The sequence below is a fragment of the Scyliorhinus canicula genome, chromosome 10 (genome assembly GCF_902713615.1).
Source record: "Scyliorhinus canicula chromosome 10, sScyCan1.1, whole genome shotgun sequence".
Lineage (NCBI taxonomy): Eukaryota > Metazoa > Chordata > Chondrichthyes > Carcharhiniformes > Scyliorhinidae > Scyliorhinus > Scyliorhinus canicula.
Genome location: NC_052155.1, coordinates 64,176,575 through 64,196,697, shown reverse-complemented (window position 1 = coordinate 64,196,697; position 20,123 = coordinate 64,176,575). Strand labels below are relative to the sequence as shown.

At 47.6% G+C, this 20,123-nt stretch overlaps 1 pseudogene; it reads right to left on the bottom strand.

Moving 5' to 3' along the window:
* Window positions 1-6,513: 6,513 nt before the first annotated feature.
* On the bottom strand, window positions 6,514-6,881 carry LOC119972129 (annotated as a pseudogene).
* Window positions 6,882-20,123: the final 13,242 nt, after the last annotated feature.

Genomic DNA, 20,123 nt, shown 5'->3' with positions numbered 1-20,123 from the left:
GCGATTAGAGTGTCCTGTGTGCATTAACCCTGGTGGCATTTTGTGCGGCCTCCCATGCCTGCCCGGGCTCAATGTCCTGTCCATCCTCTCCCTCCCCCTCATCTTTCTCATCGGACAAGGACTGACGTTCATCCTCCTCCTCCAGCATGTCGCCCCTCTGCTATGCGATGTTGTGGAGGATGCAGCAGACCACCACGATTATGGTGACCCTCCCAGCACCATACTGGAGAGCTCCTCCAGAGCAGTCCAGGCACATGAACCGCATCTTCAGAATGCCGAAGCTCCTGGTTGCGACATGGGCGTCGTTTGTGTAGATCGGCTTGTCATCTGCAGGTGCTCGTAGGGCGACATGCATCCCGTCGACCATCCCCTGGACCTTGGGCATGCTAGCGATGACGGCGTACGCCGCTGCTCGGGCATTCTGGTGTAATTGGTCCAGGTTGAAATGGGTGTATTGTGCCGATTGGTGAGATGGCGCAGATGACACTGTGAGATCCTGGACAGGTCCCAGATCAGCGCCTGGAAGGAGCAGGTGGCATAAATGTTCAGGGCGACAGTCACCTTCATGGCCACTGGGAGTGGGTGTCCTCCCCCATACCCCCTCAGTGCCAGGTACGCCATGATCTGGCAGATATGTTGTTCTCTCTTCAGTGCTTAACTTAAAGTTACATCAATACTGCTTGTCTATGTCTTGCTACCAGTTCCCGTTCTGTGAAGTGTGTCCTGACTTCCTGTTCGTCTGTATTTATATCTCTCCCGTGCTCCCTCTAGTGCTTGCTCAGTTGTATTGCATCTACACAGATATACAATCACCACATCCCCCCTTTTTTCTTTACATATTTTCTTTACATTGTTAAGGAAAATTGTACAAAACAGTTAGATTACTTATGATATGTGTATCTATTCACGTGATGATGATATTGGATATTTTACAAAGCCAATTAATATTTATGAGTCCAAACGTGATGAATTTGTTCATTGAGTTTTTTCTTTTTCGTTGTTGACGTGGTGATATTGATATTGCAACTCCATTGTGAATGTTGTCGGTGTTCCTGTTTTTTTTAAGTAACCAATACGTCATCCCGAGGTGTTTGAATGGTCGAACCACTGATGTTGACTGACATGGACTTTATTCTGTGCTTGTGGTATCGATTTAGTGTGTCATCTGCCTTGAAAGCTGGTGTGCTTGCTTGTTCTGGAGCAGATGTGAGTTTGTGTGATTCGTTGTCATCCCATGGCATGTTTGTAGTCTTGTCATTGTTTTGCAGTGTGCTGTGGCATTGTCCTTCATGTGCAGAGTTGTACCATTTTGTACAAGTCGTAGCTTCATTGTTGTTGTTTCTGTCTGTTGTTTTCGTTGTCGTTCTTGTTGCTGTTTTTGTCGTTTCTGTCTTTGTTGTTTTCATTGTTGTTCTTGTTGTTATTTTTGTCATTTCTGTCTTGGTTCTTGTCGTGCTTGTTGTTGTCTTTGTTATGCTTCTTGTTGTTTTTGTTGTTCTTCTTGTAGTTTTTGTTGTTGTGCTTGTAGTTTATGTTGTTCTTGATCTTTTTTCTGCAGTGCTTCTTGCGATTTTTGTTGTTCTTATTGCGCTTCATGTTGCTTTTGTTCTTGCTGTTGTTGTTCTTGTTTCTGCGCTTCTTCTTGTGCTTTTTGTTTTTCTTGTTGTGCTCAATGAGTGTCCCGTGTGGATAATTTGAGTCATTGTCACAGTTATTGGTGCGAATGTCCTTTGTGGTATCTGTTACATTGAACGTTTCATCTAGAGAATGGTGAGAATGATCTGATGTTGCATTGATGCTGGTGACATCAGTCATTTGTGGTGGATTTGATTCCTCTTCTTTGCTTCCTTTGTACTCCTCTTCTGGAGTAATTTGTTGTGGATTTAATTCCTCTTCTTTGCTTTCTTGGTGCTCCTCTTCTGGAGTCAAGTTCTTCACGATTTCATTTTCTTGTTGGTCTTGGTGCTCCTCTTCTGGAGTCAAACTCTTCATGATTTCTATTGACGTGGTCTCTCTGGACTCTTGGTGCTCCTCTTCTGGAGTCAAAATCTTCAAGATTTCAATTGACGTGGTCTCTCTGGACTCATGAGTAGCCCTACTCTGTGCGTCTGTACAGACGAGCTGAGATCTGTCAGTCTCGCTGTGATCCTGCACCCCCTGTATGTCGAGTGTGATCACATTGTCACTGTTTTCGCATGCAGTGGGTAGATTTACATTGTCTTCTTCTTGATTATGTGAGCTTGGTAGACTTTCATAGTCTGCTTGCGGTTGCTCAGATACGGTGGGTTGACCTTCATGGTCTTGTTCATGCATAGTGTTCGCTAGGGAGTGTTTGCTTGCTTCCATTTTGGAGTCTTTCAACAAGCTGTCTGTGAAGGCTCGCGTCACTCTCTTTGTGGAGTCTTTCATCGCTCTCCCTGTGGAGCCTGTAATCGCTCTCTGTGTGGAGTCTTTCTGTGCTCTCTGTGTGGCATCGTCTTCATCTTGGGTATTGCTGTCATCCAATGTATCGACGATCTGCCATGGCACCATGGTGTTGGATTCAGCTACCATGAGTAGAGTCGTGTTGAGTTTTGCGACCGTGTTGCTGATGCTGTGATCAGCATATCCGAATAACTCAGCCATGTCTGAGTAGTATTGTTCGAAAAACAAATCATCTTTTTTTGTTTCGGATTTGGTATCATTTTCTTCATCTTTTTTTGTTTTGGAATTGTTTTTGTTCTCTTCACTTTGGGTGGTGCAGACTGTTTGTTCCAGGGTGTTGTGAGAGTTATTTTCAACTGCTGGTGTAAGTTCAGGCGTTTATCTGTCTTTTGAGGTAAGAAAATTGGGTTTTACAGCTTTAAGTTTCTTGTTTTTAATTTTCGGGCATTTCCCTTTTAAGTGGGCGTGGTCCGGGTCCTCAGACGTCATGACGCTCGTGACGTCATGCGTAGGAATCGATTGCGCATGCGCAAATCGGTATTCCTTTACTGTGCGGTTTTGCGTCCACTGCGCATGCGCGGCTTGCGTATGCGCAGAACCATCTTCGAATGGTGCACTTGTTCCTTTTAACTGGGCATGCGCGGCTTGCGCATGCGCATAACGATCCGCGACCAAAACGTTTTTTAACTGAACGCAAAACGGCTGATTTTAACTGCGCATGCGCGGCTTCTGTTTCCTGCGCATGCGCAGATGCAGATTTTCGTCCTTTGTTCCCCTGAGACTGTGAAATGTGCTCAGATGCCATTTTACAGTGGATTTCAGCGTTTTTTCTTCCTAAAAAGTTCAAGTTACTTTTTCCTTTCGATCTGGACTGGATTTCAGCGTTTTGTCTTTGTGAGAACTTCAATTTACTTTTTCCTTTCGACCTGGACTTTTCACTCGCGATTTCTAGACTGAACCCTTTCTGTTCTGATAGTGATTGTTTGAGTTTTGAATCACTCAGTCCCTGTGCAGTTTGGTCTTTGAGCATACAGTACTGTTAAAATATCATACAGTGCTCTTCAAATTTTTTTTGTATTATTTCTAATTTGGTGCTGCCTTCATCTTTCAAGTATTTAAAGCAATTATATGTTTCTCTAGCTTCATGTCCTGTGATGAGCAGTGCTATTTTCATTTCGTCTGAGGCTGCTTCTAAATCATTAGCTATGATATATAAATCAAACATTTGTTTAAATCTTTTCCAGGCATTACTTAAATTGCCAATTATTTCAGCTGAGATGGGGTTCCAACCGACATCACCGAATTAGCAAAGTCTTCCCAAGTCAAATATCTGGTAGGAGTTTTCCTTGCCATTTTGGTCTTTCTGTGTCTGCAGCTTGTGTAATCTTGTAGTAAGTGTCTGAAGCCACTCTTGGTACCATGTGTTGTTCCTTGTGTCTTAATAAAGCTCGTAGTCTTAAAGTTGAAGTAGATGCTTTATTGTAAGTTCGTTCTCTCTTCAGTGCTTAACTTAAAGTTACATCGATGCTGCTTTTCTATGTCTTGCTACCAGTTCCCGTTCTGTGAAGTGTGTCCTGGCTTCCTGTTCATCTGTATTTATATCTCTCCCGTGCTCCCTCTAGTGCTTGCTCAGTTGTATTGTATCTACACAGATATACAATCACCACAGTGCCGATACATGCGAGGCCTCATGCGCACTTCATTTGCACCTCCTCTGCCTTCTCCTCCTCCACCTGTAAGCGGCCGACTCTCCACCTTCAGTAGCTGCCTCCTGTTCCTCTGGGGCATGCTCCGCTGCTGCAGCTTCCTCCTCCTCCTCGAGCACCTCAAGCTGGACAGCCACAGTACATCCCCCAGGGCTGTGGCAACTAGCAGGAAGGCCACCATTGCTGGTTGTGTTCCATTATCCATTGTCTGCAGGGGGTGAAAGGCTGGCATGTTAGCATTGTATGTACCCCTGCACTCAACCAGGTCCACCGGGCTACAGAAGGCCCCGTTTGAGACTGCGGACTTTGCCACCGCATGTTCCCCCCCCACCATCCCCACACCCCTCACCCCCATCCCCGCACCCCTGGCCCCATCAGTGCCCAGCACCATGGGAGCCTCTGGCCCTGGTGCCCATCCATCCTGTCAGGGGCGCTGTTGGGCGGTGCTGCTCATGCCAATGATATGCTGTCTGGTTCATCCCTGTAGAGGCTACTGTGGGTGTTGCCCTTGTCTGGCCACGTGATGCCCTGCTAGTGGGTGATGGCTCAGTGGGAGAGGTAGTATGGCAAAGGGAGGAGTACGGAGTGGGTGGTGGGGACATTGATACGAGCGGTGGCACTTTGCTGAACAAGGCCAAGATGGGTGGTCAGTGGGATGCACAGAAGATGGCTGCCTTGCAGGCCATGGCAATGGCTGTCTGTACCTGGACTCCACCCAAGTCCCAATGGGGGGGGGGGGGGGGGGGGGGGGGGGTCACCCCGGCCCCAAGCCCATCGGCCCCATCACCCCCCCCCCCCACCCCCTCCACCCCCCCCCGGAAGAGGCCCCCCTAGGCCAGCCTGGCCAGTGTCAGGACCAGCATCCCACAGTCCTGCCTCTCTGTGCCCTACCTAATTTCTCTCCCTCATCAGTCATGGCGCCTGTTTCTCGACTTTTAAAGCACAAGTGAACCTCGCCATTGGGAATTCCCCCAGTGGAGGAAGATACTCTTGGAGGCCCCGGATCAGGACCGCTAATGATATGCAAATGTCGTTTACTGTACATGTAGAATGGAACGAATATCACCGCTGTCGAGACACCAGAGAATTGCGAGTTGGCGTGAAAGTGGTGGGCCCCACGATTTCAGTGTCAGAACCGATTGTTCAGACCACATGACCTTTACTCAGTAAGGCTTGTCTTAGAGTGACAAGCATCACAATAGGCCAGTCTCCTTCATCTACCGACAAATATTTATCACTCAAGTAACAATTCTGATGTCTACTTCAATTTAATGGTGAAGATACTGAAGCCATTGTTTTCTGTCCCCGCTCCAAACAACATCCCCAGCAGTAGTTTGTGATTAAGCCAGCCTGTTAGCAACTTTAGTGTCACATTTGATCCTGAGATGAGTGTCCAACCTCATATTCTTGTGATCATTAAGAACATTTATTTCCATGCCTGTAATGTCTCCAGACTTTGCACCTGTCTCAGATCATCTGCTGCTGAAATCCTCTAGACTCGGCTATTCCATTGCATTTCTGACTGGTCTTCCACATTCTACACTCCGTAAAGTTGAGGTCATCCAAAAAATTGCAGCCCTTGTCTTAAATCACACCAAGTCCCATTCCCCTATCACCCCTGACCTCCAGTAGCTCCCAGTCAAGCAACATCTTGATTTCAAAACTCTTATCCTTGCCTACAAATGACTCCATGACCTCGATCCTGCCTATCTCTGTGATTTTCTCTGGCCCCACAACTCTCCGATATATCTCTGCTCCTCCACTTCTGCCCTCCTGTGCATTCCTAATTTGAATTGCTCCATGATTGGTGCTTTGGTGCCATGCCATCTGGAATACCATTCCTAAACCTCTGCACCTTTCTCACTTGCTCTCCTTTTGAGACACTTCTGAAAACCTGCCTCTTTGATTAAACTTTTAATGACCTTATCCAATATCAGCATATGTGGCTTGGTCTAATTCTTAGTTTTTTTAGCGTTCCCTTTAAGTCACTTGGTTTAAGTTCATTATCTTAAAGGCAGTGTTTTTCAAACTGTTTTTCCGGGGACCCATTTTTACCAACCGGCAAACCTTCGGGACCTTCACGACCCACACCAGCCAACGTTTGCGACTCACACCGGCTGACCTTCGGGACCCACTTTGGCCGACCTTCGCGGCCCACGCCGTCGGACCTACACGACGCACGCCGACGAGCTTTGCGACCCACACCGGCCGACCTTCCCGACCCATCATTTTCTCTTACCTTGTTTGTTGCTGACAAAATGGAGAATCACAATCACAGCTAAAGCATGTCATGACGACGTTCGGGGGCCGTGACCTGATCTCTGCCTCCCTTCAGGCAGGAAGGCAACAGCCGCAGCAGCTGGCTTTTATATTCAATTTTTATTTATTTTTGTAAATTGTAATAATGTTGTTGCATGACACGTTTAATCAAGAGACCAAAGCCCATGTCATCGTCAGACTCTTCAGATTCTTCCTGTTTCTTCACTTCCTTTTTCTCTTCAGCAGCAACGGGGCAGCGGTGAAAACAACTACTGCAGCAGCTGGGGTACTGTCACCAGCTCCAACATTGCAGATCAGACTAATGACGTCAATATTAACCAATGCCTTGGCAAACAGACTAGGCCAAAAAGGCTCAATGGTCACACCAGCTGTTTTAATCAGGGCATTGAGTTTGTCTTCGGTGATGGTGACCTTGTCGTCGTGCAGGATGAGCGCGATGTAGAAACAGGCGAATTCCGAGGTGTAGGCCATGGCCGGGTGGGTCCGATGGTGCCAGTCACTGGAGGGAAACTTGGCCTTAGCTTCGCTCAGAAAAACCAAGCACTTCCAAACCGGGCAGAGCGGGAAGCAGCCGGCTTTTAACTATGACGGCTGCGAGCGACCTTCGAAAAGGCCGCGACCATATTTTAAAAATGTGGCCACACTGCGCATGTTTGCTCGCACGCGGTCCGCATGTGCAAAACACTGCACATGCACACCGATGAGCGGGCACACATGCGCAGTGCGCCCGCATTTTTTTTATTTGGTCGCGGCCTTTTTGAAGGCCGCTCGCAGCCGTCATTGTTAAAAGCCGGCTGTTGCAGCTGTTGCACGCGACTTTGCAGAATTGGGAGCGCCACAGTGGACGGCTCCATGACCCTCCTGACACACAATGAACAAAGAAAAGTACAGCACAGGAACAGGCCCTTCGGCCCTCCACGCCTTCGCCGACCATGCTGCCCATCTAAATTAAAATCATCTCCACTTCCGGGGTCCGTATCCCTCTATTCCCATCCTATTCATGTATGTGTCAAGATGCCCCTTAAACGTCACTATCGTCCCAGCTTCCACCACCTCCTCTGGCAGCGAGTTCCAGGCACCCACTTACCTCGTACATCTCCTCTAAACCTTGACCCTCGCACCTTAAACCTATGCCCCCTCGTAATTGACCCCTCTACTCTGGGAAAAAGTCTCCAACTATCCACTCTGTCTATGCCCCTCATAATAATGGCACTCTATCAGGTTGCCCCTCAACCTCTTTCGTTCCAGTGGGAACAAACAAGTTTATTCAACCTCTCCTCATAGCTAATGCCCTCCATACCAGGCAACATCTTGGTAAATCTCTTTTGCACCCTCTCTAAAGGCTCCACATCCTTCTGGTAATGTGGCGAACAGAATTGAACACTATACTCCAAGTGTGGCCTAACTAAGGTTCAACACAGCTGCAACGTGACTTGCCAATTTTTATACTCAATGCCTCGGCCAATGAAGGCAAGCATGCCATATGCCTTCTTGACTACCTTCTCCACCTGTGTTGCCCCTTTCAGTGACCTGTGGACCTGTACGCCAAGATCTCTCTGACTGTCAATACTCTTGAGGGTTCTACCATTCACTGTATATTCCCTACCTGTATTAGACCTTCCAAAATACATTACCTCACATTTGTCCAGATTAAATTCCATCTGCCATCTCGCCGCCCAAGTCTCCAAACGATCTAAATCCTGCTGTATCCTCTGACAGTCTTCATCACGATCCGCAATTCCACCAACCTTTGTGTTGTCCGCAAACTTACTAATCCGACCAGTTACGTTTTCCTCCAAATCATTTATATATACTACGAACAGCAAAGGTTCCAGCACTGATCCCTGTGGAACAACTCTAGTTACAGCCCTCCAATTAAAAGCACCCTTCCATTGCTAATCTCTGCCTTCTATGACCTGGCCAGTTCTGTATCCATCTTGCCAGCTCACCTCTGACCCCATGTGACTTCCCCTTTTGTACCAGTCTGCCATGAGGGACCTTGTCAAAGGCCTTACTGAAGTCCATATAGACAACATCCACTGCCCGACCTGCATCAATCATCTTTGTGACCTCCTCGAAAAACTCTATCAAGTTAGTGAGACACGACCTCCCCTTCACAAAACAGTGCTGGCTCTCGCTAATACGACCACTTGTTTCCAAATGGGAGTAGATCCTGCCTCGAAGAATTCTCTCCAGTAATTTCCCTACCACTGATTTAAGGCTCACCAGCCTATAGTTCCCTGGATTATCCTTGCTACCCTTCTTAAACTAAGGAACAACATTGGCTATTCTCCAGTCCTTTGAGACATCACCTGAAGACAGTGAGGATCCAAAGATTTCTGTCAAGGCCTCAGCAATTTCCTCTCTTGCCTCCTTTAGTATTCTGGGGTAGATCCCATCAGGCCCTGGGGACTTATCTACCTTAATATTTTTCAAGACGTCCAACGCCTCGTCTTTTTAGATCTCAATGTGACCCAGGCTATCTACACACCCTTCTCCAGACTCAACATCCACCAATTCCTTCTTCTTGGTGAATACTGGTGCGAAATATTCATATAGTACCTCATCCATTTCCTCTGGCTCCACAAATAGATTCCCTCCCCTGTCCTTCAGAGGGCCAACCCTTTCCCTGGCTATCATCTTGCATTTTATGTATGTGTAAAAAGCCTTGGGATTTTCCTTAACCCTATTGCCAATGACTTTATGTGACCCCTTTTAGCCCTCCTGGCTCCTTGTCCACCAGCACTTTAAAACTTATTGAATTGTTGTCACTGTTGCTGAAATGCTCCCCTACTGAAACTTCTACCACCTGGTCGGGCTCATTCCCCAATACCAGGTCCAGTACAGCCCCTTCCCTAGTTTGTCTATCTACATATTGTTTTAAGAAGCCCTCCTGGATGCTCCTAACAAACTCTGCCCCAGCACTAAGTGAGTCCCAGTCAATATTGGGGAAGTTAAAGTCTCCCATCACAACAACCCTGTTGTTTTTACTCCTTTCCCAAATCTGTCTATCTATCTGCTCCTCTATCTCCCGCTGGCTGTTGGGTGGCCTGTAGTAAACACCCAACATTGTCACTGCATCCTTCTTATTCCTGATCTCTACCCATATAGCCTCGCATCCCTCTGAGGTGTCCTCCCGCAGTACAGCTGTGATATTCTCCCTAACCAGTAGCGCAACTCCGCCACCCCTTTTACATCCCCCTCTATCCCACCTGAAACATCTAAATCCTGGAATGTTTAGCTGCCAATCCTGTCCTTCCTTCAACCAGGTCTCTGTAATGGCAATAACATCATAGTTCCAAGTACTAATCCAGGCTCTAACTTCATCTGCCTTACCCGTAATACTTCTTGCATTAAAACATATGCACTTCAGGCCACCAGTCCCGCTGTTTTCAGCAACATCTCCCTGTCTGCTCTTCCTCAGAGCCATACTGCTCCTATTCCCTAGTTCTCCCTCAATTTTTTCACCTTCTGACCTCTTGCTCCGCTACCCACCCCCCTGCCATACTAGTTTAAACCCTCCCATGTGACACTAGCAAACCTCGCGGCCAGGATATTTATGCCTCTCCAGTTTAGATGCAACATGGTCACACCTGCTCCGGAAGAGCTCCCAGTGGTCCAGATAATGGAAACCCTCCCTCCTACACCAGCTGTTTAGCCACGTGTTTAGCTGCTCTATCTTCCTATTTCTAGCCTCATTGGCACCTGGCACAGGGAGTAATCCCGAGATAACAACCCGAGACGTCCTGTTTTTTAACTTTCTGCCGAGCTCCCTGAACCCCTGCTGTAGGTCCTCATGCCCCTTCCTGCCTTGTCGTTAGTACCAATATGTACAACAACCTCTGCCTGTTTGCCCCCACCCTTCAGGATGCCCGATACCCATCCGGAGACATCCTGGACCCTGGCTCAGTTGGCAAATTGGTGTGGAAGGCTGCCCATTAAAATCCATAATTGGCCTCAGCACCATTCGTGGCTAACTATGGAATTTAAGGATGGTGTGAAATTGAAAGAAAAGGTGCACAATGCTGCGAAGATTCGAGACCGGGAATATTTTAGATTACATGCAAAGGATGACTAAGAAAATACCAAAGAGAGAATTGTCGTGTTAATCACCCTGGGGTAACAGGGACTGCAACTGGATGCAGTTGTACTTGAAAGTAGACTCCAAACTTAAACGTTAGTTCAATCCGCTTTATTGAACTTGTTAAGCAATGCACACAGTTCGCTGTGGGTTTGACACTCTACTAATCTAGAACTAACTAGACCAGACTAGTTCTGAGCCATGTGTAGAAGGTGCTAACTGATATATACACCCTGACTGTCACTGCAGTTGTCACCAGTGGAAAGAGGCAGAGTGTTGATGCCTCGTGTGTTTTATAGTGGGAGACCACGTTCTAGTATTCTGCCTGGTGATTGGTTGTGTTCTGTCCTGTGTGTTAATTGGCTGTACTGGGTGTTTGTCACTGCTTGTCTGTATCTCATATGAGTGCATATCATGACATAGATTTCATAGAATTTACAGTACAGAAGGAGGCCATACGGCCCATCGAGTATGTACCGGCTCCTGGAAAGAGCACCTTACCCAGGTTTAACACCTCCACCCTATCCCCATAACCGAGTAACCCCACTCAACACTAAGGGCAATTTTGGACACTAAGGGCAATTTATCATGGCCAATCCACCTAACCTGCACATCTTTGGACTGTGGGAGGAAACCGGAGCACCCGGAGGAAACCCACGCACACACGGGGAGGATGTGCAGACTCCACACAGACAGTGACCCAAGCTGGAATCGAACCTGGGACCCTGGAGCTGTGAAGTGACAATGCTATCCACAATGCTACCGTGCTGCCCCTTTAAAAAAAAAATGTTGGTTGCTTGGACCACATGCGACTGTATTTACATGTAGAATTATTTACATTAAATGGCGAGTGGATGAAAGCGAGTGGATGAATATATACACAAGAGGTGTCTAGCATACAGATACAGAACAAAATTTACAAGATAAATGTCTCTCGGTCCAATCTTTGGAGCTTGCGTCTGATCCTTGTCGACCGCCTGAGAGGTGGAGGTTGGGATGACAGCGCCTTGACAGGCGTGATTGCTGCCAGATTGGTGGCCTTGAGGTGTGAGGTGCCTGGAGGAGGCACGATAACATATGGAAAAGTAGGATCTGGTGGTGGGCAGGCAACTTTGCGCAGTGCCCTTCTATTGCGCCTGACAATGGAGCCATCAGCCATATGAACTACAAACGGTCTGAGAGCAGCCTGTCGAACACCAATAGCTGGAGCTGACCAGCCTCCATCAGGTAGCTTGATCCAAACAGCATCTTCCGGCGATAGCACAGGCAAATCGGTAGCATCGTACGTCAGCTTTTGCCGGTTCCTGAGGTGCTGCACCTTTTGCAGCACTGGGAGGTGATCCAGGTCTGGTAAGTGTATGGCTGGAACAGTCGTCTGCAGGTCTCTATTCATGAGGAGTTGCGCCGGAGACATACCGGTGGACAGAGGGGTTGCCCTGTATGCCATCAGCGCAAGGTTGAAGTCAGAAGCAGAGTCCGCAGCCTTGCAGAGCAGTTGTTTCACTATATGGACCCCTTTCTCAACCTTCCCATTGGACTGCAGGTAGTGTGGGCTTGAGGTGATGTGGTTGAATTGGTACAACTTGGCGAAATTGGACCACTCTTGGCTGTGGAAGCAGGGACCGTTGTCGCTCATGACAGTGAGTGAAATACCATGCCTGGCAAATGTCTCCTTGCAGGCCTTGATAACTGTCCTTGATGTGAGGTCTGACAGCTTCACAACTTCCGGGTAATTTGAGAAGTAATCTATGATGAGCACGTAGCCAAGCCCATTGGCGTGAAAAAGGTTGATTCCCACCTTGGACTATGGAGAGGTCACGATCTCGTGTTGCTGGAGTGTTTCTTTTGTTTGAGCAAACTGGAAACGCTGGCAGGTCGCACAATTGAGGACCATGTTGGATATGTCCTGGCTGATTCCAGGCCAATAGACAGCCTGCACTTTTTGACACCTAGGTATCCCTTGTGGATTTATTTGAGCACTAAGCTCTGCAGACTGTGAGGAATAACGATATGATCTAGCTTGAGGAAGATCCACTCAACAACTGGGGGCAGCACAGTAGCACAAGTGGCTAAGCACTGTGGCTTCACAGCGCCAGGGTCCCAGGTTCGATTCCCCGCTGGGCCACTGTCTGTGCGGAGTCTGCACGTTCTCCCCATGTCTGCATGGGTTTCCTCCGGGTGCTCCGGTTTCCTCCCACAGTCCAAAGACATGCAGATTAGGTGAATTGGCCATGATAAATTGTCCTTCGTGACCAAAAAGGTTAGGAGGGGTTATTGGGTTACGGGGATAGGGTGGAAGTGAGGGCTTAAGTGTGTCGGTGCAGACTTGATGGGTCGAATGGCCTCCTTCTGCATTGTATGTTCTATGTTCTATGACTGTCAAGTCGTCCTTCACATTAAAGAATTGAGGGCATTGCCCTTTTCCCCAGCCATTTGCGAGGTGGTGCATTACACGCTGCAGAAGAGGTTCTTTCGCAGTCTCTTCACGAATGCTGATCACTCTTTAATCTGAGGCCGGGAGGTTGCTGGCACACAGCTGCACCTGTGCCTCCATCTGGCGGATTAAGTCAACCTGTTCACAGGGCGAGGTGATGGAGCAGGACAGGGCATCCACAATTATCAGCTCCTTGCCTGGTGTGTATACTAATTCAAAATCATACCTTCGGAGCCGAAGGAGAATACACTGAAGCCTGGGCTTCATGTCATTCAAGTCCTTATCAATGATATGGACCAAGGGTCTGTGGTCAGTCTCCACTGTGAATGTCAGTAGCACTCTTTTTCTATTTGGGCATACCTCTATTCAGTATGAGTCATGGCCATTGAAGCATAAGCCACTGGAGCCCAGGACGAAGAGTCATCCCTCTGGAGGAGCACCGCACCAATGCTGTCCAGGCTTGCGTCCGTGGAGATTTTTGTTTCCCTGTCCGGGTCAAAAATGCTAGAACCGGAGCAGTGGTGAGTGTTGCTTCGAGCTCGAGCCACTCTGCTTGATGTGTGGGTAGCCACTGGAATGCAGTGGACTTCTTCACCAGATGCCTGAGAGCCGTGAAGTGTGAGGCCATGTTGGGAATGAATTTTCCCAAGAAGTTCACCATTCCGAGGAAGCGTAGTACCGCCTTCGTGTCTTCCTGGTTCTTCATGGTGTTAATGGCCTTGACCTTGTCTGAATCTGGTCGCACACCCTGCTGGGATATCTGGTCGCCCAAGAACTTGATGGTTGACATGCCAAAGGAGCACTTGGCCTTGTTCAGCTTGAGGCTGTTTGCATGGACACGTCGAAAGACTTGTTTGAGATGAGATATGTGTTCTTCAGGGGTCGTGGACCATATGATTACATCATCTACGTAGACAGGCACACCCTCAATGCCCTCCATCATCTGCTCCATGATCCTGTGGAAGATTTCAGAGGCTGAGACATTGCCGAATGGCATATGTTTATAACAGTACCTGCCAAATGGTGTGTTGAACGTGCAGAGCTTCCTGCTGGTCTCGTCCAGTTGTATCTGGCAGAAACCAAATGATGAATCTAGCTTTGTGAAGAATTTGGCGTTTGCCATCTCACAGGTCAGTTCCTCCCGCTTCGGGATCGGGTAGCGTTCCCGCATTATGTTCTGGTTAAGATCTTTGGAATCTATTCATATCCACAACTCTCCTGAGGCATCTTCACACAGACCATCGAGCTGACCCAGTCAGTCGGTTCCGTCACTTTGGAGATGATGCCCTGGCCTTGGAGCTCCTGTAGCTGTGCCTTTAAACGTTCCTTCAGAGGAGCCGGCACCTGGCGTGGTGCATGGATTACAGGCGTGGCATCAGGCCTGAGTAGGATCTTGTAGCAGTAGAGTGCCCATTCCATCAAACACATCCAGATATTGAGCAAGGATGTCATCAATGTCAGTCTGAAGATCCACATTGGAAGAACATAAGAACATAAGAACATAAGAACTAGGAGCAGGAGTAGGCCATCTAGCCCCTCGAGCCTTCTCCGCCATTCAATTAGATCATGGCTGATCTTTTGTGGACTCAGCTCCACTTTCCGGCCCGAACACCATAACCCTTAATCCCTTTATTCTTCAAAAAACTATCTATCTTTACCTTAAAAACATGTAATGAAGGAGCCTCAACTGCTTCACTGGGCAAGGAATTCCATAGATTCACAACCCTTTGGGTGAAGAAGTTCCTCCTAAACTCAGTCCTAAATCTACTTCCCCTTATTTTAAGGCTATGCCCCCTAGTTCTGCTGTCACCCGCCAGTGGAAACAACCTGACCGCATCTATCCTATCTATTCCCTTCATAATTTTAAATGTTTCTATAAGATCCCCCCTCATCCTTCTAAATTCCAACGCGTACAGTCCCAGTCTACTCAACCTCTCCTCATAATCCAACCCCTTCAGCTCTGGGATTAACCTAGTGAATCTCCTCTGCACACCCTCCAGCGCCAGTACGTCCTTTCTCAAGTAAGGAGACCAAAACTGAACACAATACTCCAGGTGTGGCCGCACTAACACCTTATACAATTGCAACATAACCTCCCTAGTCTTAAACTCCATCCCTCTAGCAATGAAGGACAAAATTCCATTTGCCTTCTTAATCACCTGTTGCACTTGTAAACCAACCTTCTGTGACTCATGCACTAGCACACCCAAGTCTCTCTGAACAGCGGCATGCTTTAATATTTTATCGTTTAAATAATAATCCCGTTTGCTGTTATTCCTACCAAAATGGATAACCTCACATTTGTCAACATTGTATTCCATCTGCCAGACCCGAGCCCATTCACTTAACCTATCCAAATCCCTCTGCAGACTTCCCGTATCCTCTGCACTTTTCGCTTTACCACTCATCTTAGTGTCATCTGCAAACTTGGACACATTGCCCTTGGTCCCCAACTCCAAATCATCAATGTAAATTGTGAACAATTGTGGGCCCAACACGGATCCCTGAGGGACACCACTAGCTACTGATTGCCAACCAGAGAAACACCCATTTATCCCAACTCTTTGCTTTCTATTAATTAACCAATCCTCTATCCATGCTACCACTTTACCCTTAATGCCATGCATCTTTATCTTATGCAGCAACCTTTTGTGTGGCACCTTGTCAAAGGCTTTCTGGAAATCCAGATATACCACATCCATCGGCTCCCTGTTATCTACTGCACTGGTAATGTCCTCAAAAAATTCCACTAAATTAGTTAGGCACGACCTGCCTTTTACGAACCCATGCTGCGTCTGCCCAATGGGACAATTTCTATCCAGATGCCTCGCAATTTCTTCCTTGATGATAGATTCCAGCATCTTCCCTATTACCGAAGTTAAACTCACTGGCCTATAATTTCCTGCTTTCTGCCTACCTCCTTTTTTAAACAGTAGCGTCACGTTTGCTAATTTCCAATCCACCGGAGACATGGCATGGACTCGCTGTACGAGGTTGAGTAGCTTGCATGCATGGGTACCAAGCAGGGATGCCTTATCAGGCTTGACAATTTCGAATCGCAGTGTGACATTGATGGTCTTGTTGGAGACGAATAGATGGCAAGATCCTAGTGCAGTTATGGCATTGCCATTATAATTGAGGAGCTGGCAGGCTGGCGGAAGAATTTTGGGTTGCTTTTTAATGCGGTCAAAATCAGCTTGAGAGATGAGATTGGCAGAAGCACCAGTGTTCAGCTTGAACTGGATGCTGCATTGATTAACTTGTATGACAGCACACCATTCGTCCACGGAATCCACATTGAGGATAGATAGGCGTCTTGCTGAATTTGAGGAGGCATACTCACATGTAGTGATGATGCCCACACAATAGGGGGACTCCAGGCAGTCGTCCTCTGGATCCGTAGTGCTACCAGGATCAGAATCCAGTAAACCTTGCTGTACACATCGAACACGCTTGCATTGGAATGGGGATCGCTGGCTCTTGACTGGTGGTGCAGACCTACACAAGGCTGCATAATGTCCAGGCTTCCCGCAATTTAAACATTACCTGCCTTTTGCAGTGCACTGCCGTCATGATGTTGACGTCGTTACGCTCCGTGCATCATCGCACATGCGCAGTGCAGTCAGCCAACATTTTGGTTTTCGGCCGTTTCGTTCTCCCGTTCATGTGCGCATGCATGGGGCCCCGGGAAAAGCGTGCAAAATGGCTGCTTTCATCGATACTGAGGTGCTACATCCGGGCAATGGCCTGTACACCCTCTGCCTCGTGGGAGGCAGAGTTTCCGTATTCTGCCGATTTGAAACGGGAGTACTGATTTCTCGCATGCTCATGCACTATACACATCTTGATTGCGACCGGCAGGGTCATGTGCTTAATTTTGAGGACTTGCTCCCGCAAGGAATCGGGGTGCACCCCAAACACGATCTGATGCCTGATCATGGAATCAGCAGTTGCACCATAATTGCAGGACTGCGCTAATATACGGAGATGAGTTAGAAAGGATTGGAATGGTTCATCCTTACCCTGAAAGCGTTGCTGGAAGATATAGCGCTCAAGGGCCGTTTTGTTTTGACTTCACAGTGACTGTCGAACTTCTCCAAAACTATCCTGAATTTGGTCTTGTCTTGGCTGTCGGTAAAGTTAAACGAGTTGAAAATCTGGATGGCTTGGTCCCCCGCAGTTGATAGGAGCAGCGTGAGTTTTCTGGCATTGGACGCATCCTCGAGGCCTGAGGCCTCAATGTAGAGAAGGAACCTTTACTTGAAGACCTGCTGGTTGGTACCGAGATTGCCGAAGATCTGTAGCTGTGGAGGGGCCTGGATCTTCTCCATGCCGCTGGAAGGCACTTGCTGGTCGTCACAGAATCACTCGAGGTAAACCACTTAGAGATAGTAGATTACTGGTACCATGTCGTGTTAATCACCCTGGGGTAACACGGACTGCAACAGGATGCAGTTGTACTTGAAAGTAGACTCCAAATTTTGGTGTTGGTTCAATACGCTTTATTGAACTTGTTAAGCAGTGCACACAGGTCCCTGTGGGTTGACACTCTACTAATCTAAGCGTGCTTACTATAACTAACTAGACCAGACTAGCTCTGAGCCACGTGTAGAAGGTGCTAACTGATATATACACCCTGACTGTCACTACAGTTGTCACCATTGGAAGGAGGCAGAGTGTTGATGCCTCGTGTGTTTTATAGTGGGAGACCACATTTTGTGTTCTGCCTGGTGAATGGTTGTGCTCTGTCCTGTGTGTTGATTGGCTGTACTGGGTGTCTGTCACTGCCTGTCTGTATCTCATTATGTGCATGAGTGCATATCATGACAGGAATGATTAGAAATGAGAGCACAAGTAGATGAAAAAGAAACATATGTAGCTAAAATGAACATTGGGACCTTGGAGGACGAGACTGAGAATTAACAATGGGAAACAAGGAAACAATGAATTTGAATGAGAAATTTGTAACTTCACAGCAGAATCAAGGGACCAAGGGAAGGAGGAATTTATAACAATCACAATCATTGGAGAAAACGTATTAGGAAAACTAAGGACACAAAAGACTGACAAGTCCCCTGGACTTGATGACCTTTATCTTTGTGTCCAAAAAGACATGGCCACTGAGATAGAGGATACAATAGAATTCCTACAGTGCAGAGTCAGGCCATTTAGCCCACTGTGTCTGCACCAACCCTCCGAAAGAGCATTCTACCAAGGCCCACTCGCCTGCCCTATTCCCGTAACCCACCTAACCTGCACATCTTTGGACTGTGGGAGGACACTGGAGCACCTGGAGGTAACCCACTCAGACACAGTGCAAACTCCACACAGTCAACCATGGCCAGAATTGAAGCCGGGTTCCTGGCGCTGTGAGGCAGCAGTGGTAACCACTGTGCCACTGTGATAATCTGTTGTAATCTTCCAAAATTCCCTAGGTTCTGGAAAGGCCCCAACAAATTGAAAAAAAACTCAAAATGTAACACTTCTATTCAAGAAAGGAACTCATTATCTAACAGTATTGTGGTTTATTTCCACCAAATGAACAACATCGGCTGAAGAAAAATGTCCATGGCCATCATTCCAAGGGCAACTAGATATGGGCAATAAGTGTCAGGCTTATCTAGAACCCACACATCCCAAGAATAAATTTTTCGTAATGCAACATTTCCAAGACATGAATTAATGGCTTGCCGTTGAGTATTCAGGCATTGAATGCTCAAATAACCTGAACATTAACACTAATGGGCACATTATGTACTACCTTTTTATTTCTTCTGGTAGCAGAAAAATTATTCACATAAAACTCCTTTGTGTGCTATTTTAACACAGTTATGTCATTTATTTGGTTCCACAATTATGTTAAAATAATACACAAAAGAATTTGATGCAAATACAAATAAACATCCATTAACTGATAATAGATTTCTTGGGCTGGGTGGAGGAGTTCTACTTTTCCCTGTACGAAATAAGCTAGATGTCACTTTTACATGCAAAAGATATGTTGTCATATGTGTTACTCCCACTAATATACTGTTTACGTGTTCACACTGTGATGTACCATCAATTGGACGCGGGACACGATGAAGATCCAAACTGTGGCTTTAATCAGCTAGTTGTTAGCCCGGTGGTCGACTACAGGGTGGCGACGGTCCTGACTTCCTCAATGGAGTAGGGCAGGTTACGGGTCTTAATAAAATGGTAAAAACGAGTGACCCCTGAATGGCAGAGGTCCGTGTGGAGGGGGCGGAGGCGGTCAGTCTGCGCGCTGGCGCAGGTACCGTGGGATAGGGCATCGGAAGGCTCGTTGAGCTTACCAGGACGATACAAGATATCGTAGTTGTACGTGGACAAATCGATCCGCCACCGCAAGATCTTGTCGTTCTTGATCTTGGCCCTCTGTGCATTATCGAACATGAAAGCTACTGACCGTTGGTCTGTGAGGAGGGTAAACCTCTTGCCGGCCAGATAGTACCTCCAATATCGCACAGCCTCAACTCTGGCCTGTGCCTCCTTTTCCACCGAGGAGTGGCGGATTTCGGAAGCGTGGAGGGTTCGTGAGAAGAAGGCCACGGGTCTGCCCACTTGGTTCAGGGTGGCCGCCAGAGCTACGTCAGACGCGTCACTCTCGACCTGGAATGGGAGGGACTCATCGATAGCGCGCATCGTGGCCTTTGCGATATCCGCTTTGATGCGGCTAAAGGCCTGCCGGGCCTCCATCGACAGGGGAAAAGAGGTGGACTGAAATGAAATGAAATGAAAATCACTTATTGTCACGAGTAGGCTTCGAATGAAGTTACTGTGAAAAGCCCCTAGTCGCCACATTCTGGCGCCTTTTCGGGGAGGCTGTTATGGGAATCGAACCGTGCTGCTGGCCTGCCTTTGTCTGCTTTCAAAGCCAGCGATTTAGCCCTGTGCTAAACAGACTGGATGAGGGGGTGGGCTTTGTTGGCATAATTGGGGACCCACTGGGCGTAATAGGAGAATAAGCCCAGGCAGCGTTTGAGGGATTTGAGGGAGTTGGGGAGAGGGAGTTCCATCAGGGGGCGCATGCGTTCGGGATCGGGGCCGATCACTCCGTTACGCACTACGTAGCCGAGGATGGCTAGACGGTCGGTGCTAAACACGCACTTATCCTTATTGTAGGTTAAATTAAGGAGTTTCGCAGTTCGGAGGAATTTTTGAAGGTCGATGTCATGGT